Source organism: Lactuca sativa, chromosome 1 (genome assembly GCF_002870075.4).
Source record: "Lactuca sativa cultivar Salinas chromosome 1, Lsat_Salinas_v11, whole genome shotgun sequence".
Lineage (NCBI taxonomy): Eukaryota > Viridiplantae > Streptophyta > Magnoliopsida > Asterales > Asteraceae > Lactuca > Lactuca sativa.
In genome coordinates, this window is record NC_056623.2 from 74118763 (window position 1) to 74138185 (window position 19423).

General features: G+C 34.9%; 1 long non-coding RNA gene across 9 annotated transcripts; it reads right to left on the minus strand.

The window, feature by feature from the left end:
• Positions 1–15335: 15335 nt before the first annotated feature.
• On the minus strand, positions 15336–18164 carry LOC111900886 (uncharacterized). Of its 9 annotated transcripts, XR_006191122.2 has the most exons (12): positions 17473–18163; positions 17264–17410; positions 17146–17175; positions 16951–17065; positions 16754–16858; positions 16550–16639; positions 16337–16483; positions 16140–16262; positions 15971–16064; positions 15844–15867; positions 15715–15779; positions 15336–15531 (listed from the first exon to the last, which is right to left on the minus strand). It is a non-coding gene; the product is annotated as an uncharacterized LOC111900886 (long non-coding RNA). The 9 variants fall into 9 exon arrangements; XR_006191124.2 differs by having other exon boundaries at positions 16956–17175; positions 17473–18164; XR_006191125.2 differs by having other exon boundaries at positions 16337–16469; positions 16951–17175; positions 17473–18164.
• Between the last annotated feature and the right edge of the window lie 1259 nt (positions 18165–19423).

Genomic DNA, 19423 nt, shown 5'->3' on the forward strand with positions numbered 1-19423 from the left:
TGATTAAATACACAAGAACAACTATTGAATCGAGAATACGAAAACGAATCTTGTCTATATAAATCATATGTGATTAGACACATATAATTACATATGATTAAATACATGAGACCAACTATTGAATCGAGAACATGCAAATAAATTTTGTCCACAAAAATCATATGTGGTTATATGTATTTAATCGCATATGATTTATGTTGAAAATATTAATTTTCGTGTTTTCGAATCAATAGTTAGTATCTTGTATTTAATCACATGTGATTATGTGTACTTAATCACATATGATTTAAATGGACAATATTTATTTTTACGTTTCAATTCAAAAGTTATACTCATGTATTTAATCACATGTGGTTATATATATTTAATCACATATGATATATATGGATACGATTTGTTTCACGTCTTAATTCAATAATTGCTCTCATATATTTAATTATGTATATATTTAATCATATATGATTTATCTAGACATGATTCGTTTTTTTTGTTCTACATTCGATAATTTTTCTCGTATATTTAATCACATGTGACTATATGTATAATCACATACGATTTATGTGGACAACATTAGTTTTTGCATTATCGGTCCAATAACTGTTCTCATGTATTTAATCATATGTGATTATATGTATTTAATCAAATATGACTTATATGGACATGATTCATTTTTACGCTTCGACTCAATAATTGTCAGTGTGTATTTAATAAGAGAATAATTATTAAAAAACTAACTATTAAAAAATTATTTATCAAAACATATAATTTTTTAAAAATAAATAAATAAAATATACATTAAAAAACATTATTTAAAATAATTTTTAATTGTGGAGGGTTCGTCTACATCAAAACGACCTGATTTACCTTTCTAGGGGGAGACGCCATCTCCAAAAATGAACCATGAAAGTCCATTCGAGGGGGAGAATTCTGAAGCTAATGTTGAAATTGTTTCATCATTTGAGGGAGAGAATGGTAATACGAATGATGACGACATTCAGTCAAAATTTGAAGAAGAAGTCAATGCCGAATTGGATCCAGCTTATGATCCTAACTACCCTCCTCTCACAAAATGGACAAGAGATCATCCGAAAACTCAAGTTATTGGTGAATCATGAGGGAGTTCTTACACGCTCTCAACTGAAAGCGAAGCAAACTGCTTTATTCTCTCAAGTGGAATTATGCATGTTTAATTTGTTTGTCTCCAAGATTGATCCGAAAACTGTTTACATTGCACTTGATCACTCTGATTGGGTACAAGCTATGCAAGACGAACTCAATGAGTTTGAGCGAAACCGAGTCTGGAGACTGATTCCTACACCAAAGGATGCATCTGTGGTTGGATTACAACGGGTATTCCGGAACAAGATGGACAAAGAAGGGAATGTGATACACAACAAGGCAAGGCTAGTGGTTAAGGGATATTGTCAGGAAGAATGGATAGATTATGAAGAAACGTTCGCTCATTTAGCAAGGTTAGAATCTGTTCGAATCTTTCTGGCATACGCTGCTCATAAGAATTTCAAAGTTTTTCAAATGGACGTCAAGTGTGTGTTCTTGAATGGAGAACTAGAAGAGATGGTGTACATTGAGCAACCACCTAGATTTGTGAACGAGAAGTATCCTGATCATTGCTATATTCTGGACAAGGCGGTTTACGGTCTGAAGCAAGCCCTGAGATCCTGGTATGAAACACTAACTCGCTTTCTTAAAATGTCAAAATTCAAATAAGGTTCGGTTGACCCAACCTTCTTTCGCAAGAAAGATGGTGAACACCTAATGATCGTCCAAATTTATGTAGATGACATCATCTTTGGTTCTACGAATCCTAGCTTAACGGTTGAATTCCGGAAGTTGATGGAGACAAAATTTGAGATGAGCTCAATGGGTCCGATTAACTTTTTCCTTGGACTGAACATAACACAGGGACCAGAAGGCATATTCATTAATCAGGAGGCTTACATGAAGATTCTACTAGCAAAGTGCGACATGATGGAAGATTCTAAAGTAAAGGTTCCAATGGCATTCGGAACAAAGCTAACACCATCTCTGGAGAAACCAGCTGCTGATATGACCCTCTATCGTCAAATGATAGGGTCTTTAATGTATCTAACAGCTAGTAGACTAGATATTATGTTTTCTATCTGCTATTGTGCAAGGTTCCAAGCTAATCTATGAGAACATCATATGGTGGTTGTGAAAAATATCTTCAGGTATTTGAAGCGAACCTCGTATCTCGGTCTTTGGTACGCTGCGAAATCAGGCTTCTTCATTTAAGCATTCTCTGATGCCGATCTTAGAGGATCTGATCTAGACCGAAAGAGCACAACAGGTGGGTGTCAATTCCTGGATGGAAAACTGATTAGCTGGAAATCCAAGAAACAAACGTGTGTGTCTCATTCTACGGCCGAAGCTGAATATATCGTCGTAGCGTCTTGCACTTCACAAGTCATATGGATACAAAGTCAACTTGGAGACTATGGCCTAAACATGAAGAAGATTATCCTCTATTGTGACTCAGAAAGCGCTATTTGGATATGTCACAACCCAATGCAACAGTAAAAAATGAAATATATAGCACTGAGATACCACTTCATCGAGGATCATGTAGAAGATGGTAACGTTGAGATCCACTTTGTTCGATACGCTGATCAATTAGCTAACATTTTCATGAAAGCCTTACCTGAAGCAACTCTTAATAAAATACTCCAAGGCTTAGGAATGATGGAAGTTGAATCAGTATCAGAACCCTTTTCGCCTCATTAAAATTGGATAAGCGAAATAGAGCAAACGCTCGGTCTATTTCGGTTCCAGATTTTTCGAGAACCGAAATGAACCGAACGCTCGGTCCATTTCACTTCATCACTCCAAAGGTGAAGTTTCGGTTGTATATTATGTACACTATGTATATCTTTTCTCAATTCATTTTATGTTTTTCATTTCTTTTCATAAAATCCAAAAATATTTTCTTTTCTGTTTTCATTTCTTTTCAGAAAAATCATAAAATCCAAAAATATTTTCTTTTTTGTTTTTATTGTTATTTTTTAGAAAAATCAAAATGATCAAAAATATTTTATTTTGTGTTTAGTTTTATTTTTTTTCTTTTACACATATAAAAGCAAAATACCAAAAATATCACACTGAAAGGACTCATGGACGACTTCCAATGATGGAGCCGGGGCAAGTATAACTCTCTTTATCTTTGTACTAGTTAAATGTCCCTAGAAGCATGATGCTGCATGTTGTCCAAAGCCTCACATACTTCAAGTGAAGCCTTACTGATTCGATATATACAAACCATTCTTCCAAATCAAGCTGATAAAATAACTTAAGTCATGAGCTACCTTACTCTTCTCATATTGAGTCAAGAGTTATCTGATTGGTCCCTTTCGCATAGCAGAGGTACTTTCGGTTCTTTAACCACCTTCACATTTCGGTTCATAAACGTAACCCTTGAGACTCTCAGAATTTACCATTGAGGTTTACGGTTACACAACATCTGCGTTAATGATCTTAGTTTCGTTTCACTGCGTGCTAAGTGAAACCCAAAATCCAACACCTACAATGAATTGACGGTGAACAATCAACATTCTAGTTTTCACCCAAGTATTAATGAAACCACTTTAGTGGGAGGTACCAAGAAATCTCTTTTTATTTTTTGAGCGATCTTCATGAAATTGTCTAACACCAAGACTTTTCTACCCAAAAGATCCAATTTATTTTTTTGTTTTTAAGATTTCTACTATAACACCAAGTCACTAAAAAATGATCAAACCTACTTGTTTTATAGGCTACATTGGTCTCACAAGTACTTCATCCAACTTTCGGTCTTATATCAAGTTTCGTAGTTTGGTTGAAGCAAAAGCCACCCTAATAGCCTTATACTGAAAAGATGCCTTTCAATGCTTCTTAATAAGGATTTGATCGTATTTTAACAAGAAACCACACAGACACTTCTAAGTCTCTCATGACTTTGAAGGAAGAGATTCGTGCCCATGATCAACTGTTTTGTGTCTTAATTGACATCCCTTATATCCCACAAATAATTTGTTTTATTTCTTTTTCTTTGGCACACTCTTGCACGAAGATCTTTATGATTTTACACAAGTCTTGATCATGGTACTAATGGCTATTTCTCATATCTATGTTTTTGGTTCAATATGTTACACTATGTTTGGAATCGAAGGCAATTCAATACCAATGAAAGCAAAAGGGTGAGTCCATATTTCAAACGGAATTTGAACAATTTTAATATCAAAGAGACGGTGAATGGATAAGATTTTAAAGGCGCGTGAATTTGAACTGTTTCCTTTTCTCACGCCGCCTGACACGATTGACACACTTTTCGGGGTAACACTTGTCAAATCACGCTTTTTCAGGTGTCACTTCAGAAGATCGTACAATCATCAATCCAGATTTTTCTCTCTCGTTGTAATCATATAAAGGGTTTTCTCACCTCACTTTTACATCCTTACCACTTACAAAATCCTCTCGAGCATTAAACAGCGATTTCTCTCTACTGTTCATCTTCTTCACTTCAAGCTTCATCAATGGCAGACTCATCATCCGTTCATGAACAAAGCGCACAGTCCTTGCTTCTCACCATCAAGCCGAATCAAAACCTGATCATTAAACTCTCTCCTTTTCAGTATGACCCTTACATGCTTTAGGTGGTTGAATGCCTCAAATATTCACCACTTGTGATTGCCCTAACCAAGGTGGAGGCTATCCCGATGTCTCTCCTTTCTCAAGTTTATTCATCGGCGTCATACGATAAAGCCAAGGAGAGAATTTTCTTTGAGATTTTCAATCAGAAGACTTCGATTTCAAAGGTTAGGTTTTGCTCCTTGCTAAGGCTAATCCTCAACGACTCCATGATCAACCCAGATTCAATCACCACGACTCAACTATTCACCATGTTTTACGATATGGAATACACAGAAGTTCTTACAATTGTGACGAAATTCAAGAAGTCATGCCTTCCTCTACAATGGAATGGTCTATTTACTCTTCTCTTCAAGGGTTTATCGGAGAGGGTTGCAAGGTCTGATGGGGCAAGCAAAGCATTCATTACTCTCATATACAGTCTTTACTATGGGGTCAACATGGACTATGGGTCTCTTCTTTGGAATCAACTGGTACAAAGCCTCAACTTAGCTTCTCGTTATTTTCAAATCTCATGTGGTAGGTTTTGGACCTTAGTTACTCAACGGGCAATGGACAAATTCCACATTCCAACAATGGCATACACTTTGAATTCATCTATTGCCACTTTTCACACGATGAAGATTATTGTTTCCGATCCAACCAAATTTCTGTTCATCGGTTCAATTCCTGAGTCTATGTACAACTATGTTTATGGGGAAAGCAAGCTCATTAGTGAACACAAGAAGCTTCCTCCTGTGGGACCGAGGCAGCTCACCCCTGAAATGCAAAGATCGATGGATGCTACTGATAAACTAGCAAAACGAGGGAAGAAGGTTGATCAACAAAAAAGCGAGAAGGAAGGACCATCATCTAAAGCTGCTACGCCTGAAAAGTGAAAGTCAGAACAAGCATCTACTTCCGCTCCTAAGAAGTGAAAGATCAAGAAGAAGGTGCACAAGCCAAAGGCTCAATTTTCATGTGATTCAGACTGTGTTCCTTCTAACTAACAACCCGAACAAGAGTCAAGCGATAGTGAAGATTCTCAACATGAGAGTTTACTCCGAGGAGCTTCTCCTCCACCTTCACCGACTTATCCGGGTAACCGAAACTCACCTCCTTCCTCTCCTACTCACTTTGTTCCTATAACAACTACTCCATGCCCTCCTCCAGTCTCTTCTCCAACTGCAACTTCTATACCAATACCAACCCCCTTATTCACCGAAATTACCACCACCACCATAACTACAACCGAACCTCAAGTTCGTGTCAAGGTATCTAGTATGGGGGCACCTACCTCAGGAACCGAAACCCCAATTACATCTAAACCTCTATCTCCACCTCTCTCCAACGAATCTGGCACCGTTCTTGGTGGGGAGAATGTTGACTTTGATTCTTTCTATTATAGCCCCTACAAAGTTCAGAGCGATGATGATGATGATGATGCTCCTGTAACGAAACGGCATTTTAAAGGATCTTAACGAGAAGCTTGACAGGCTGCTTTCCTCTTCATCTTCCACTCCAAGCGAGACTTACTCAGAGATTGCTATCAAAGCTATGTTGGCAACTTTTGTCAAGGAGCATGCCTCCTCTATTTCCAAAGCAACCCTCATTGTTGAAGAATCAATAAACGCATGCAAGAAAGCGACCGAAAACGTTGAAAAACTAATTTCTAATGCTAATCTATTTCTAGATTCTCTTCAGGCGGCTGCTCAAAAGAACGCCGAAACTGTTAATGCCTCTGTTGAGAATCTCACCAAATCACTTCAAGCTGAGAAGAAGAATTTTGAAGAAGTACGCCAAAGCATCAAGTCTGACAACATCGGGCTTCAAACATCAGTTACTACCTGTCTTGATAAACTCCAGGCTGATCTTGCCTTGGAAAACAAAGCCATGGATAAACTCACCCTAAAAACTATTGGATTAGGTGTCTAAGTTCATAACTATTTCTGGAATGTACTTGACCCGATTAGCATGGTCCATTTGGGTTGCATGGCATCATGCATTTGGATAGACTAAAATGAGAGAAATAACACTTAAGGTTTATTAATATATTATAGGTTCTAATATACTAATAATAATAATTAATTAGTATTGATCAAGAATTAGTTTCGAATTAATTAAGTGATCAAAAGAAGACTAATTAAATATATGGGTTGATTATGTAAATCACCCATACTTGTATAGTGGGCTAATGCTCCATGGATTATCAAGTTGGGCTAAAACCCATAGGATGCTCCATGGTGTTTTTGAACCCATGGATCATGGAAATGAAGAGCCATGTCAAGCTAGAGTTTACATGGTGTAGCCCTACTTATGACACACTATAAAAGGAATATGTGAGCAACCAAAATCGACACTAGTGAGAACAAGAGGGCATAGCCGATTTTAGAAGTGTTCTATTTCTCTCAAGGTTATTCCAAGTGTATTTGGTATTGTGTGAGACATTTGAGGCATCACACTTGAGGTGCTAGGCCCACAAGGTTCTCAAGGAATACAAGCAACAAAGGTATGTATTTCTTACTAGCTTTTATGTATAAAAGTACCCCATGTATGCTAGATAGCTTATGAACCTTGGAAAAACAAATTTGCATGTGTCATAGATTAAACATAGATCCAAGGTTTCTAGGGTTTCATGTACACCATAGGAGTGTTAGAATGCTCATAACCCTACAGTGGTATCAGAGCCAAGGCTTGTTTGTTTGATACTTGATGCCAAATTGTGAAAAAACTCAGTTTTCTGCACTATGCAGCATGAACTCGCCGAGTCCATGGGGTACTCGCTGATTCCATGACTAAATTCATCCTACTCGTTGAGTAGGTTCCTGCACGCAACGAGTAGGGGCCCCAGAATGCAGTTTTTTCGACTTGTGCTGCTGGAAATGGACTAGAAACATTACTCTAAATTGTTTTGGTCTTTTAAAACTTGTTTTAGATGGTGTAATGGTTATGCTAATCCTTCTACAATGGTTAATATCAAAATTCCATGTTTTATATGTGTTCATATGATTCTTGAAATTTTGATATGATATTCATGTTCTTATGAGTTATTGTTAGATCATAGGAATTACTTACTAAATTGGTTAACGATTAATTCTTGATCAATTATGTATTTTAATGGAATCCATAATTTGTCCTCAAGTTATGGATTACCAAAAGTCTCTCTTTTAAAGTTCATTAAAGAAACACATAGGTTACATAAAATGAAAAGTCTCTCATTTTATTGAACAATTAACTGATAAGTTATGAAAGATGAAAAGTTTTGAAAGTTACAAAACTTTCCCTCAAGTTTTGGAACATGTAAAGTCACTTTAAAAACTTTAGTTCCAACACCTAGAATTTTAAAAGTTAAAATTCAACCCTTATACTTTATAATATTATAAGTTTAATAATAATTATATATGTTTAAGAAAAAGTCGTTTTACCGTTAGTAGGTCTCATTCACGAAGTCGGTCTATAAGGGGGTATAAGGTTGTTGCCTATAAAATGGTAGCTTAATGGGTGTCCACTCTCACCCACCGCTTCCTTGATCGGTGGACGATCGTTAGCCGAACGGGTAAGACAAGGACTTTAAATCTTCATTAAAAGTATGATGAATATAAAGTAACTAAATGTTTTTTATAAATTTTCAATCTTACTTACTTTAGGAAAATGCGAATAAGGTGCTAACCCATGAAATTATACTTTGCACTTTGATTAAGTCGTTAGTGGAGCGTGTGTGGTTAACCGACACACTAACCTGGACTTAACAAGGTAGGAAAAGGGTAACTTAATGTTTATCATAGTATCGGTGGAGCGCATGTGGTTAACCGGCACATCGATTGAGGGGTACATATTAAGGGTGCCAAGTAATTTGCATTGTTACTTCACACCTTGTTTTTTGATCCTCGGCATCTCAGTCACAAAACCTGAAGGGCACACTCGAGATTGAAACATGCCATTGAAAAGCTCAATGAATCTCAAAGAATCTAGGAGTTTCAAAACCAATTAAAACCTACGAATTTATTTCGTTTTTCATGGTGGAAATTGGTGAATCGTCATTCACCTACCTTCAAATATTTATAGCTTGGATTATGGCATCCCTCTTCTAAGTTATAAAATATTATGTTGGGTCCTAGCCTTAATATTACATTTAGGTGTTTTATTAAGGACTATCTTTATATCTAATCTAAACTTGTCTTTCTTCTTTTTCAGATGTCATCCAACAATGTTGCTTCTTGCTCAAACCCTACCGGCTCCTTCTCTCTCATGAACCTTTGTGGGAGAGTCATATTTGATGGATCCAACTTTATGGATTGGATCAGAATTATCAGGATGGTCACTCAGTATGAGGACAAAGAATATGTCCTCGGCAAGGAGCTTAAGGAACTTGAGTCATCTGCTACTCCTGAGGAGATCGCTGAATATCAGGCACATGAAAGAGATGCTACCAAGGTGGCATGTATCATGTTGGCCACTATGACAGCCGAGCTCCAAAAGTCCTATGAGGACTACTATCCTTTTGAGACAGGATTTGATGGACCGCTACCATCAGAGTGCTCGTCAAGAGCGATATGAAATCATCTCCTCTATGATAACAACTCGAATGAAGGATGGTGAACCCATCACGGGCCATATTAGAAAATGCAAACGTATGTGGACCGTTTGCTGAAAATGAATGTGAACTTCCCTGAGGAGTTGGAAATAGACATCATTTTTCACTCCTTACCTTCGTGTTATGATCAATTCTGTATGACGTACCACATGAACAAGGAGGAATTTACACTCAGCAAACTTCAAGGACTTTTGAAGACCGCGGAAAATGGTCTTAAAGGTATGTCGGTTGTTACCACTCCTACTCCTACTGCGGCTCGTGTCTTGGAAATCAGGCAAAGAAAAGGAAAGAAGAGGAAGAGCCCTTCGAAGGGCACCAACGGGAAGACCCTTGATGGCTCCTCTTCAAGTGGAACCAAGAAAGGTTTCGTCACTCCTTTTGCTAACCCTAAAGAGGCGATATGCTTCTATTGCCATGAAAAGTTGCACTAGAAACGAAACTGCCCAAAGTACCAGCATGATGTGAAGGATGGGAAAGTAAAACCCAACCATGTAGGTACATACACTATATTGTCTAATAATTCACTCCATTCTAATTCTTGGGTCCTTGATACAAGGTGTGGTATTCACATATGTACTGATTTTCAAGGATTAAGAAGAAGTGAGAATGTGGAGCATGGGAAGATAAACTTGATCACGGGGAATAGGAAAGCTTCACCTGTCACCAAGATTGGAGTTTATTCTTTGTTGCTAAGTAGTGGATTAGTATTAGATTTGAATAAATGTTGTTACTCATCTGAAATGGCGAGAAATATTATTTCCTTTCATGGTTTGTACAAACAAGGTTTTACCTTTTCACTTGATAATGATAGTGGTGGCATTAACGCTTTCTTTAATAATGTTTTTTATTTTAAAGCATTACCTTATGATGGTGTATATGAAACTGTGTCGGTTGTTGATAACCTAGGAAATAATGTATTGTGTATCGATTCTTCCACTAGCTTGGATAAAGCATCTTTATGGCATTGTCGTCTTGGACATGTGAGCAAGAAATGCATAGGCCAACTCCAAAAGGATGGAGTTCTGGAGTTGTTTGACCTAAAGTCAGATGATAGTTGTGAATCTTGTTTGCTTGGGAAAATGACAAGGTCACCCTTCACTGGTACTTGTGCTAGGGGTGAGGGTTTCTTGGACCTCATACACACTGATGTGTATGGACCCTTCAGAACCGCCACAAGAGATGCTATATGTGACTTTTACTGATGATTTTAGTAGATATGGATATGTCTACTTAATCAAGCATAAGTCAGAGACCTTTGACTATCTTAAGGAATGTGGGATTATCTCACAATTGACACCTCCCAGGACACCACAGCTTAATGGTGTGCTGAGAGGCACAATCGAACCTTGTTGGATATGGTTCGTTCCATGATGAGTCGAACTTCTCTACCAATCTTATTTTGGGGGTATGCCTTAGAAACTGCCGCCCATATCCTTAATCTAGTCCCTACAAAGAAGGTTGCCAAACCACCTCATGAGAAGTGGACCGAAAAAGTTCCCAATCTGGACCACATCAATATTTGGGGTTGCGAGACTTTTGTGAGGCGCGAGTCCCACATTAAGCTCAAACCTCGAAGTGAGAGGTGTATTTTCATCGGCTACCCACAAAGATCCTTTGGTTACCTCTTCTACAGACCTAGTGATAATGTGGTCTTTGTAGCATGAAGAGGAGTCTTTCTCGAGAGAGAATTCATGAGCCAAGGAAACAGTGGGAGGCAAATTGACATTGAAGAAATTCAAGAGTCAAGTGGTGAAGGAACCTCAAACCCTAGCAATCAACATGAGGAGGAAACTCCTATTTATCCAACAGAAGAGTTTGTATCTTTGAGGCGTTCCACGATAGTTAGGAATGCACCTAAACATTACTATGGTTTCCATATTACTGTTGAAGGTGATATACTTATCAGTGATAGCACACTGGTGAGTTTGGATGAGCCTAACAGCTACACGGAATCCATGGCAGGCCCTAAGGCTGCTAAATGGAAAGAGGGTATGGATAGAGAGATACAATCCATGTATGACAATCAAGTTTAGAACTTGGTTGACAATGTACCAGGTCGCAAGACAGATACAATCCTATGCACATGGTTAAGTTCCGCGACCAGATATATGGCTAGTACACCAAGCGTACCCATTGTACTCCCCACGTATTAACCAAAGGACCAATTTTGAAAGAAATTTGCATTTGGTCTAAAAGAGGAACTTACAAAAACCTGAATGTTACAGATTCGCACCTGTTTGTGTAGCTTGCTTGGTTATGAGGATTTGGAGGTTATAAATCTTGAATGAGGTACAAAATATGTTGAAGTTGAAGCACAAAGAGGAAGATGTAATCAAGAGCTGCATGCATTATATTTTTTTTCTTCCATGAAGATTGAATTCCTCACAAATCAAAATATAATTTGCTTTAAATCTCATGTTTCTCTCTACAACATCGTGATGGTCATTGGAAGATGATGTAGAAGTATGTAGGATCGTGATAGTCATTTTTGACCAATGACAATGTTATAGAAAATGACAGAGGTTGTTTGAAGATTGAAAACACAGGATTTTATTTATGTTTTTGAGTTATTGATATGTTATCTCTTTTTCCCAGATGATGGAATATTCCCATTTGCTAGAGCTAGCCACTGAATGTGAGGATCCATACATGCGATTGGTGTATACTAGTAAGAATCTCTATCTCTCACTAAGCAAAACAATCATTTAAAATTTAATAGTTTATTAATTTTTAGGTTTTTTTGATGTTTGTTTTTTATTATGGCATCGTGGTTTATATCTCTATATTATGCTTTGCAACGAACCTGGAAGCCTTTCAATCCATCACTTGGTGAAACATATGAAATGGTTAATCATGAGGGAATTACATTCATTACAGATAGATTCAATTATCCTTGGTAAACCTTACAATTATGTAGTTACATGTTATACCTTCTGATAGATTCAATTGTATAGCTTGCTTGGTTATGACAATCATCTAGGATTTTGCTCATGTGGTTCAACCAGAGCATTGCATTACATTGCTTGTTGTCATACCTTTTGGTAATCTAATTCTCTGTTTTTATAAATGTATACTTCTATCTTGAACTTCAAACTTGTTATTGATTGTCATTACCATTTTCTCTTTCTTTACTCTAAACTAGGTAAAAGATTTTTAGGTCTTCCAAGATTTACTCGAGATTGTGCTAGTCGTCATTTGAGGTCATACTTAGGAAAAAGTGATATAGCAGATTCCTAATCCCAAATGATTCTTCAACTACATAACATGTATGATCCTAATAAGGTATGCCCATCTAAAGCTTTCATATTACTCTCTTTTTCTTGATCTTCATGATAACTGGGGAATAATTTACTAATTTTCCCTTATCTCTTAATAGATAAATGTGAAGATAAAAACGGTTTCTGGATTGCCATATGGAGCAGTGGCTCTAGAGGCGAAACAAATTCAGGCTACTTGGGTTTGTTTCAGCTCTACCACGAATGTCCAAAACTGAGTTCTTTGATCCTGAATGACCAGGTTGAAGCATTTGTTTCATCTCAATCCACCACTATTCTTGATCCTGCTCAGAAAAAGCAACAAGTTTTGCTTCAGTAATCTATGCCCCTGTCTCCCCTAATAATATTCTTGTAAGTTGGATAACTCTTAAATTTTGACTGTATAATATGTATTTTTGGAGTTTTGGATAAGTTTTTTTATAATCTTCAACATGGGCATGCTTTCATCTTCCCCCTTCAATCAACACCAGGCGGTGGAGGCGGCTTCTACCTCTTTTCGACCTGGTTCTTCTAAGCTTTCTACCGGAACACCAGACGGTTTGGGTGGTGGTACTTCAAGTCCCTCGGTTCAGCCACTGTTAGCAGCTTCATAACAACAGTTGCATTAGGTGAGTAACTTGAGCTTCCTGTTCATAGTTCCCTTGTCTTCCCTAGAAGAAAACATAGAAAAACACTTGTACTTTAAAATTATATTTTAAAATTTTACCAAATCGCCCTCCTTCACTTCTGGTGAGTAATTCGATTAATCAACCTTGTTGTTATAGTAGGTATTGTTACATTTTGTCTTCAAAATCGCCTTTTTTCATTACTAACCATTTGGTGAAATGTCTTTGTTACATTTTGTCTTCAAGTCCATACACAAAAGCACACATTCTGATTGTGTCATCAAGGAACTCTGCAAATTGTTGTAGAATAATTTGGCCATGAACCACTACATATCTTTCTATAATTACAGGGTTTGATGATATGTGAGCATGGTTATTTTAGTCAAATTATGAAAATCTTTTTATGACTTCAAAAAATGATAAATTTGATGCACGGGTTTTTTCTTTTAGCAATGTGGTAATGGCAATAGCAAGTCTTGATGTCTTGTGAACCGTTTGATACCATTGAGCATATTGCTTTGATGGCTTTCCTAGTCTATACCCGAAACAAATAGATGAAAGCATTAGCATGTTATTTCAAAAATGCCAATGCTCATTTATATGTTTATTGTATCATTTTACTTTCATTTATTTTATTTATAGCATTGCGATTTCATTAATATTCTAAACATAACAATATACTTTGAAAAAGCTATCCAATTGTATTTGTTTTTGGATGGCATTGCTACAATTTAGTATATTTTTTTCAAGTACAATTATGTTACATTAATAAGGTGATATTTATATTTCTTCTATTTGCTTTTGTATCTGTTGTGCCATTAAAAGAAATGTTCAAATGTCAAGAAACCTTCACTTATTTAAATATCAAATATACAAGGATGGTTTACTATCTGAATGTACAAGGATGGTTTACTATCTGAAGCTCTGCCTAAGTTGCAAAGAGGGATTAATGAAATGGTTTCTTTTGATGGTACATTTGCTGTTTGAAATAGAATTTTTATATAAAACACAAAATAGATTAGATGAATGAATGTTGATACATTTATTGTATGAAATACATTTTTTATATAATGTATTTGAGGTTGTGTTATGAGATATAAATTGTCATTTAATTTGAAAATTAGTAAATCTATTATATATATATATATATATATATATATATATATATATATATATATATATATATATATAAATTTTTTTTTGTAGGAAGGTAAGAAGTTTTTTTTCTACATATTTTTTTGACGAACAAAAGAAATGAATCACTAGATGATTCATTTGTAAGATGATTCACAAGAAAAAATTCCCAAAAAAACATCTTTATGATTCATTTTTAAGTAAATTAAGAAAAAATTCACTTTGTGACAATTTTAATGAATAACAACAAAATCATTGTATAAATGAATCATCGAGATGTTTTTTTGAGAATTTTGTCTTGTGAATCATCTTACAAATGAATCATCTATGATTCATTTTGTTTGTTCGTGAAAAAAATATTAGAAAAAAAATTTCTTACCTTCTTACCAAAAATTTCCTTCTTATTTGATCTTGATTCTATATATATATATATATATATATATATATATATATATATATATATATATATATATATATATATATATATATATATATATTTAAAAACATTTAAAATTATAACACACAATGTGTTGTGAACGCGCGTCACAAGGTTACGACATGCAAATGCATTTCATCTTCCTTTATGACAGGGGCTTTCTTAATATGCATTGCATGTCATCTATGCGAGTCGTAAATGCGTTTTGTAAGGTTACAACACACAAATACATGTCGTCTTCATTTATGAAAATGGCTTCCTTGACACGAATGTGCATGTCATATGTGACTTTTATGACACGCATTAGGTGTCTTTAAATATAGTTTTTCCTAGTAGTGTAAGTTGCATATATTAGCATAAAATGTATGATGTGATCGTATTATCATAGTCGTATATTTTTGTAGTAGTTGATTTTGTACGAATAACGTTCACAACCTTTCTTAGTGAGGATGATAGGAAAAAAATCCATAAAATGAGGTGATGTTATGATACTTCATAAAAATAAATTTGTTCAATTTATTATTGTATGTAAAAAGAAAAAGTTACACACCTTTATTATTTAACAATTATTTTGTCAAACATTATCCACTATATTTATGACAATCAACATCAATAAAGAAAAATAAACAAATATGCCACCCACATGGTAATTATATTATAATAATTATATATTAAATAGAACTAGGGAAGTGTCCCCACTTTGAGGGGTTAGATTTCAATTCAACACAATACAACCACTAATAAGGACATCAGGGCTCAAGCCAGAAATAAAAGTCCAACAATTGAAATTATTCCAAAACAGCAAGAAACTTTCAGCAGTAAAACAGATTGGTGAATTGAAAACACCTAAAACATCAAAGATAAAATCATTAAAAAATTTGAAATATGAAAAGACTTGTCAATACAAAACAGGTGATTTAAAGATGACAACAAAAATGCGATATAATAGTAAAAATTGATTCCTTTTTAAACTGCATTCAAAATACATTGCTATTTCTTATCTCACAAAGTTTATCTGATAATTTTTACCTGAGCATTAGTTATGGGAGTTGCACCAGGGTACTTCACAAAGAAGTACTTATCATCCTGAAGATCTATATAGCAAGGGTAAAATGGTCATTTTCTCACATTTAGACATTAATTTATTTATTAACTCACCGAGTTTGTTATAATCCTCCTGTCCTGTTCACAGAATGTCAATTTCTCACCATTAATATATTAATTAATAAAAATTATTATAAAGTTGATAGATTTTTAATTATCTATAAAGATTTCATAAGTTTACCAATAGTATCACACAAGCCAAGATTCACAGTTGCACCATTGACAACCACATTGGCATCCCCAATCTGCCCTTCTTCAAAAACATAATCCACTGCCTAAAAACACCACATGAATATCATATCATTGATTTATATTTAAATTTATATAAAAAAAACTAATGATAGTTTTACCTTGTCGTATTTTTTAGCTGCTCTTTGATATTTACCACTTTAATGAAGAAGATTTCCTTCTTCTTTCTTCCTCCCAGCTGCTTCGATTCTTTCATGAACATCCATCTCCCATCGACCCTTTTCCTGCCAAATGACCATTTTACCCTTATATACATATATGGAATCAACCTTATGGTAAATTATGGATGATAAGTTACCTTCTCAAATTGGATCATTTCGACTTCATAAACTAAATTTGAAAAGGGAGGAATCACAGCCAAAAGCATAGTTTATTTCTTGGCTTCCATATCCATATTCATGAGTGATGGTTAATATTGCCTGCTCACCCTTCTTCATTGTTGCCACTTGACAATGTGGAGGGTATTAACGTCTTTTCAACAAAGAAAAAAATTGTCATGTAACCAACTAACCTTTATCTGTAATGAAGTTTAATGGGGTGTCTCCATCAAAACTCTTTTTCTCAAACACAGTTTCATATTCTAGCATAGCTGTTTACGTAACTACAAAAAAAGAAGAAAATACAATGGGTAAAGTAAATATAATATTATAAGCGTTTGATATAATAAACAAAAAGTATTGAAAAATCAATATATGAAAAATGATTATATACTTACTAAGAACAAAAGCACCTTCATTTAGAGTGAGAGCACCTTCACCCTCTTTCAGTATCTTCTTAATTACCTTTGAATCATTACTTATCACAGTCACATGCTTTGAGTCTAAATTAAAAGACAGAGATGACTTCAGAATTGGGTAAAAAAAAAAAAAAAAAGTCATAGTCAAAATTATTAACTTCAATTGCCATCCTTACTGAACTCTGGATCTTTATCCATGCTAAAGTTTGACTTCCTTGCAGCTAAAACAATTTTATCATCAACCACCTGTATAGGTTCCTTGAAATGTCGGTCCTTAAGTTTCCTAGCCTCCTGTTGTCCACCCACCACCAAAAGTTCATTCCCACAAGACCTAAAAGCTAACCTACGAAATTAGGGTACCATGGACACACCCCTTGTGTTGATCCAAGCTTGAGATTCAACTGAAAATAATAATCACAAAAATGTGATGTCAGTTAACAGATAAAAGTTAAAAAAAGATTGAAAATGAAATCTGATAAGATGTTATACCTAGAGTATAAGCATGGTGAAATTTGTCTAATGTCACTTCTTAAAAAAAATTCAGGAAAGTGTTCAACTCTTCTAAAAACCTCCATACTTCCAATTTCTTCCAATCACATCAATGGTTGATGTATATGTTTCTAACCTTAGGGTACACTAATAAAAACCGAAAGAAATTATCAACATTGGAACAAATACAGGATAGTCATCGTAGTTACCTTTCAGCAGGAAGTAATGGGAGGTGGAACATATGCTTGGATAGAACTCAGGACATTAAAAACCAAATAACACATCTTCTGCCTTCACCCTTGCCGACAACCACCACCGTATCACCAGAGAAGACACCAAATGAAATTAGACCTACAACAAACAAAGGGAAAACGAAACCCATAGGAAAAACGCAAAAATGAAGCCGCAAAAAGTTTTAGGGAAAAAGCAATCAGAAGCCCTGTGGAATTCAATGGAGAAGAAGACGTTGATCGCAGCAGTAGCATTAGTCGTGCTTCTCATCATATCGTCCAACGATATAAGTCAGGTTGAATCCCAAGGTATCGAATGCCTTGATTCCTGTTCCACCGGCTGTGTTAATAGCAACAGTAAGTGTCTCCGAACGACCATTTTTCCGATTTCTGTTTTCAACACACGCACACAGCTATTGATCTGTTCTTGAGTATAACTTGTTTAAATCCGAAGATCTGAGCTTGTATTTCTGTGGATACTAAATGAAAATGGTAAAGTTCACCAAACTATGGTTATACATAAGCATCAATCGACGATCCGACTCGATCTGAACTTCTATTTCATGCATTTTGTTGGTGTGATGACGCAGATAAGAATGGATCGTTGGATTATAGAATAGGAAGTGGTGGAAATATGGGCGGTGGGTTGTTTGAGGAGATAACACATGGTCATGACGTGTTATCCATTACAGAGATAAAATCAGATAATAATAAAAAAAAAACAAAAAAAAATATAAAAGTGGTCCAATAAGAAGCAAGTACTGTTCATGGGTTATTTACAAATTAGTATGTATATAAATTGGGTTATTCAAACTTTATACATTTTAGATTTTTGTCATATATCTATCTATTGTCACGTTTAGGCGTTATAATTTTATAATATATCCTTTGAGGATTTTTTTTACAGAAACATTCTTTATGTTTAAAATTGCTATATATCGACAGTTTTGATAAGAAAATAAATTATAAAATTGTCACCGTAATTTACAGAAAAAGTTATTGCGTAAACTTTTTTACAAAAACGATCCATATGCTTAAAAAATTAAAAAAATGAAATGTATTTAATAGAAAAATTACAGATTACTTCCCGCACACCTCACAATATATTATCATGTTTTGTATATGATTTTTGTATATTTACATATTTACTCTTTATACTTTAATTGTTATGTAATTCCGATCCTCTGATAATAACGTACTGGTTAGTAAGTAAGCCCACTTAGTGATGGGTGCCAAAAGATATAAAAAATAAAAATATCATTGTCTCTTGATGTTAACAACTTAACATGGCAATATGGCATGTATTAAGTGTGAAGAAAATGAATTAACTTAGGGCACGTCATGTTAGAGGGCTCCATACATATGGTCCATCAGTGATCCACCAATCCAATTTGTGTTTCTTTCTGTTTTTTATTCATTTATAGAATTCTTATAATACAATATATAAAATGTCGACGTAAAATCCAAACTCAAGGTATTTCCTTTACTTTAAATAAATCTAATTTAGTTGAACAAGTTTGCTAGACATATAATTCGTTTGGTCTTAAGATATCCTTTGAAAAAGTTTTCATTTTTCATTTTTGTTTTTGGCATTTAGATTGTATTCGGCACATTATAATTAGTTTAAAAATAGTTTATTTTTCGAATTTTTTTAATTGTAATGTGTTTTTTAAAAAGTTATTTATATTAGTTTTTTATGTGCTTTTTTAAAATATTTTAAAAATAAGTGTTATATGCCCCCGAAGGGTACCTAAAGGTGTCTTATCGAGTTGTCGCATCACTGACTCCGTTTAGAATTTTAGATTTTCTGAACATTGAAAACTTTAAGCGATACTTTATATTAAGATAGTGAGTTGTACAAAGTAAACATGATGTAAACCCTAATATACGAAAGGTTAACTGGGTTGACCGGTTTGGCTTGTTGACTTTA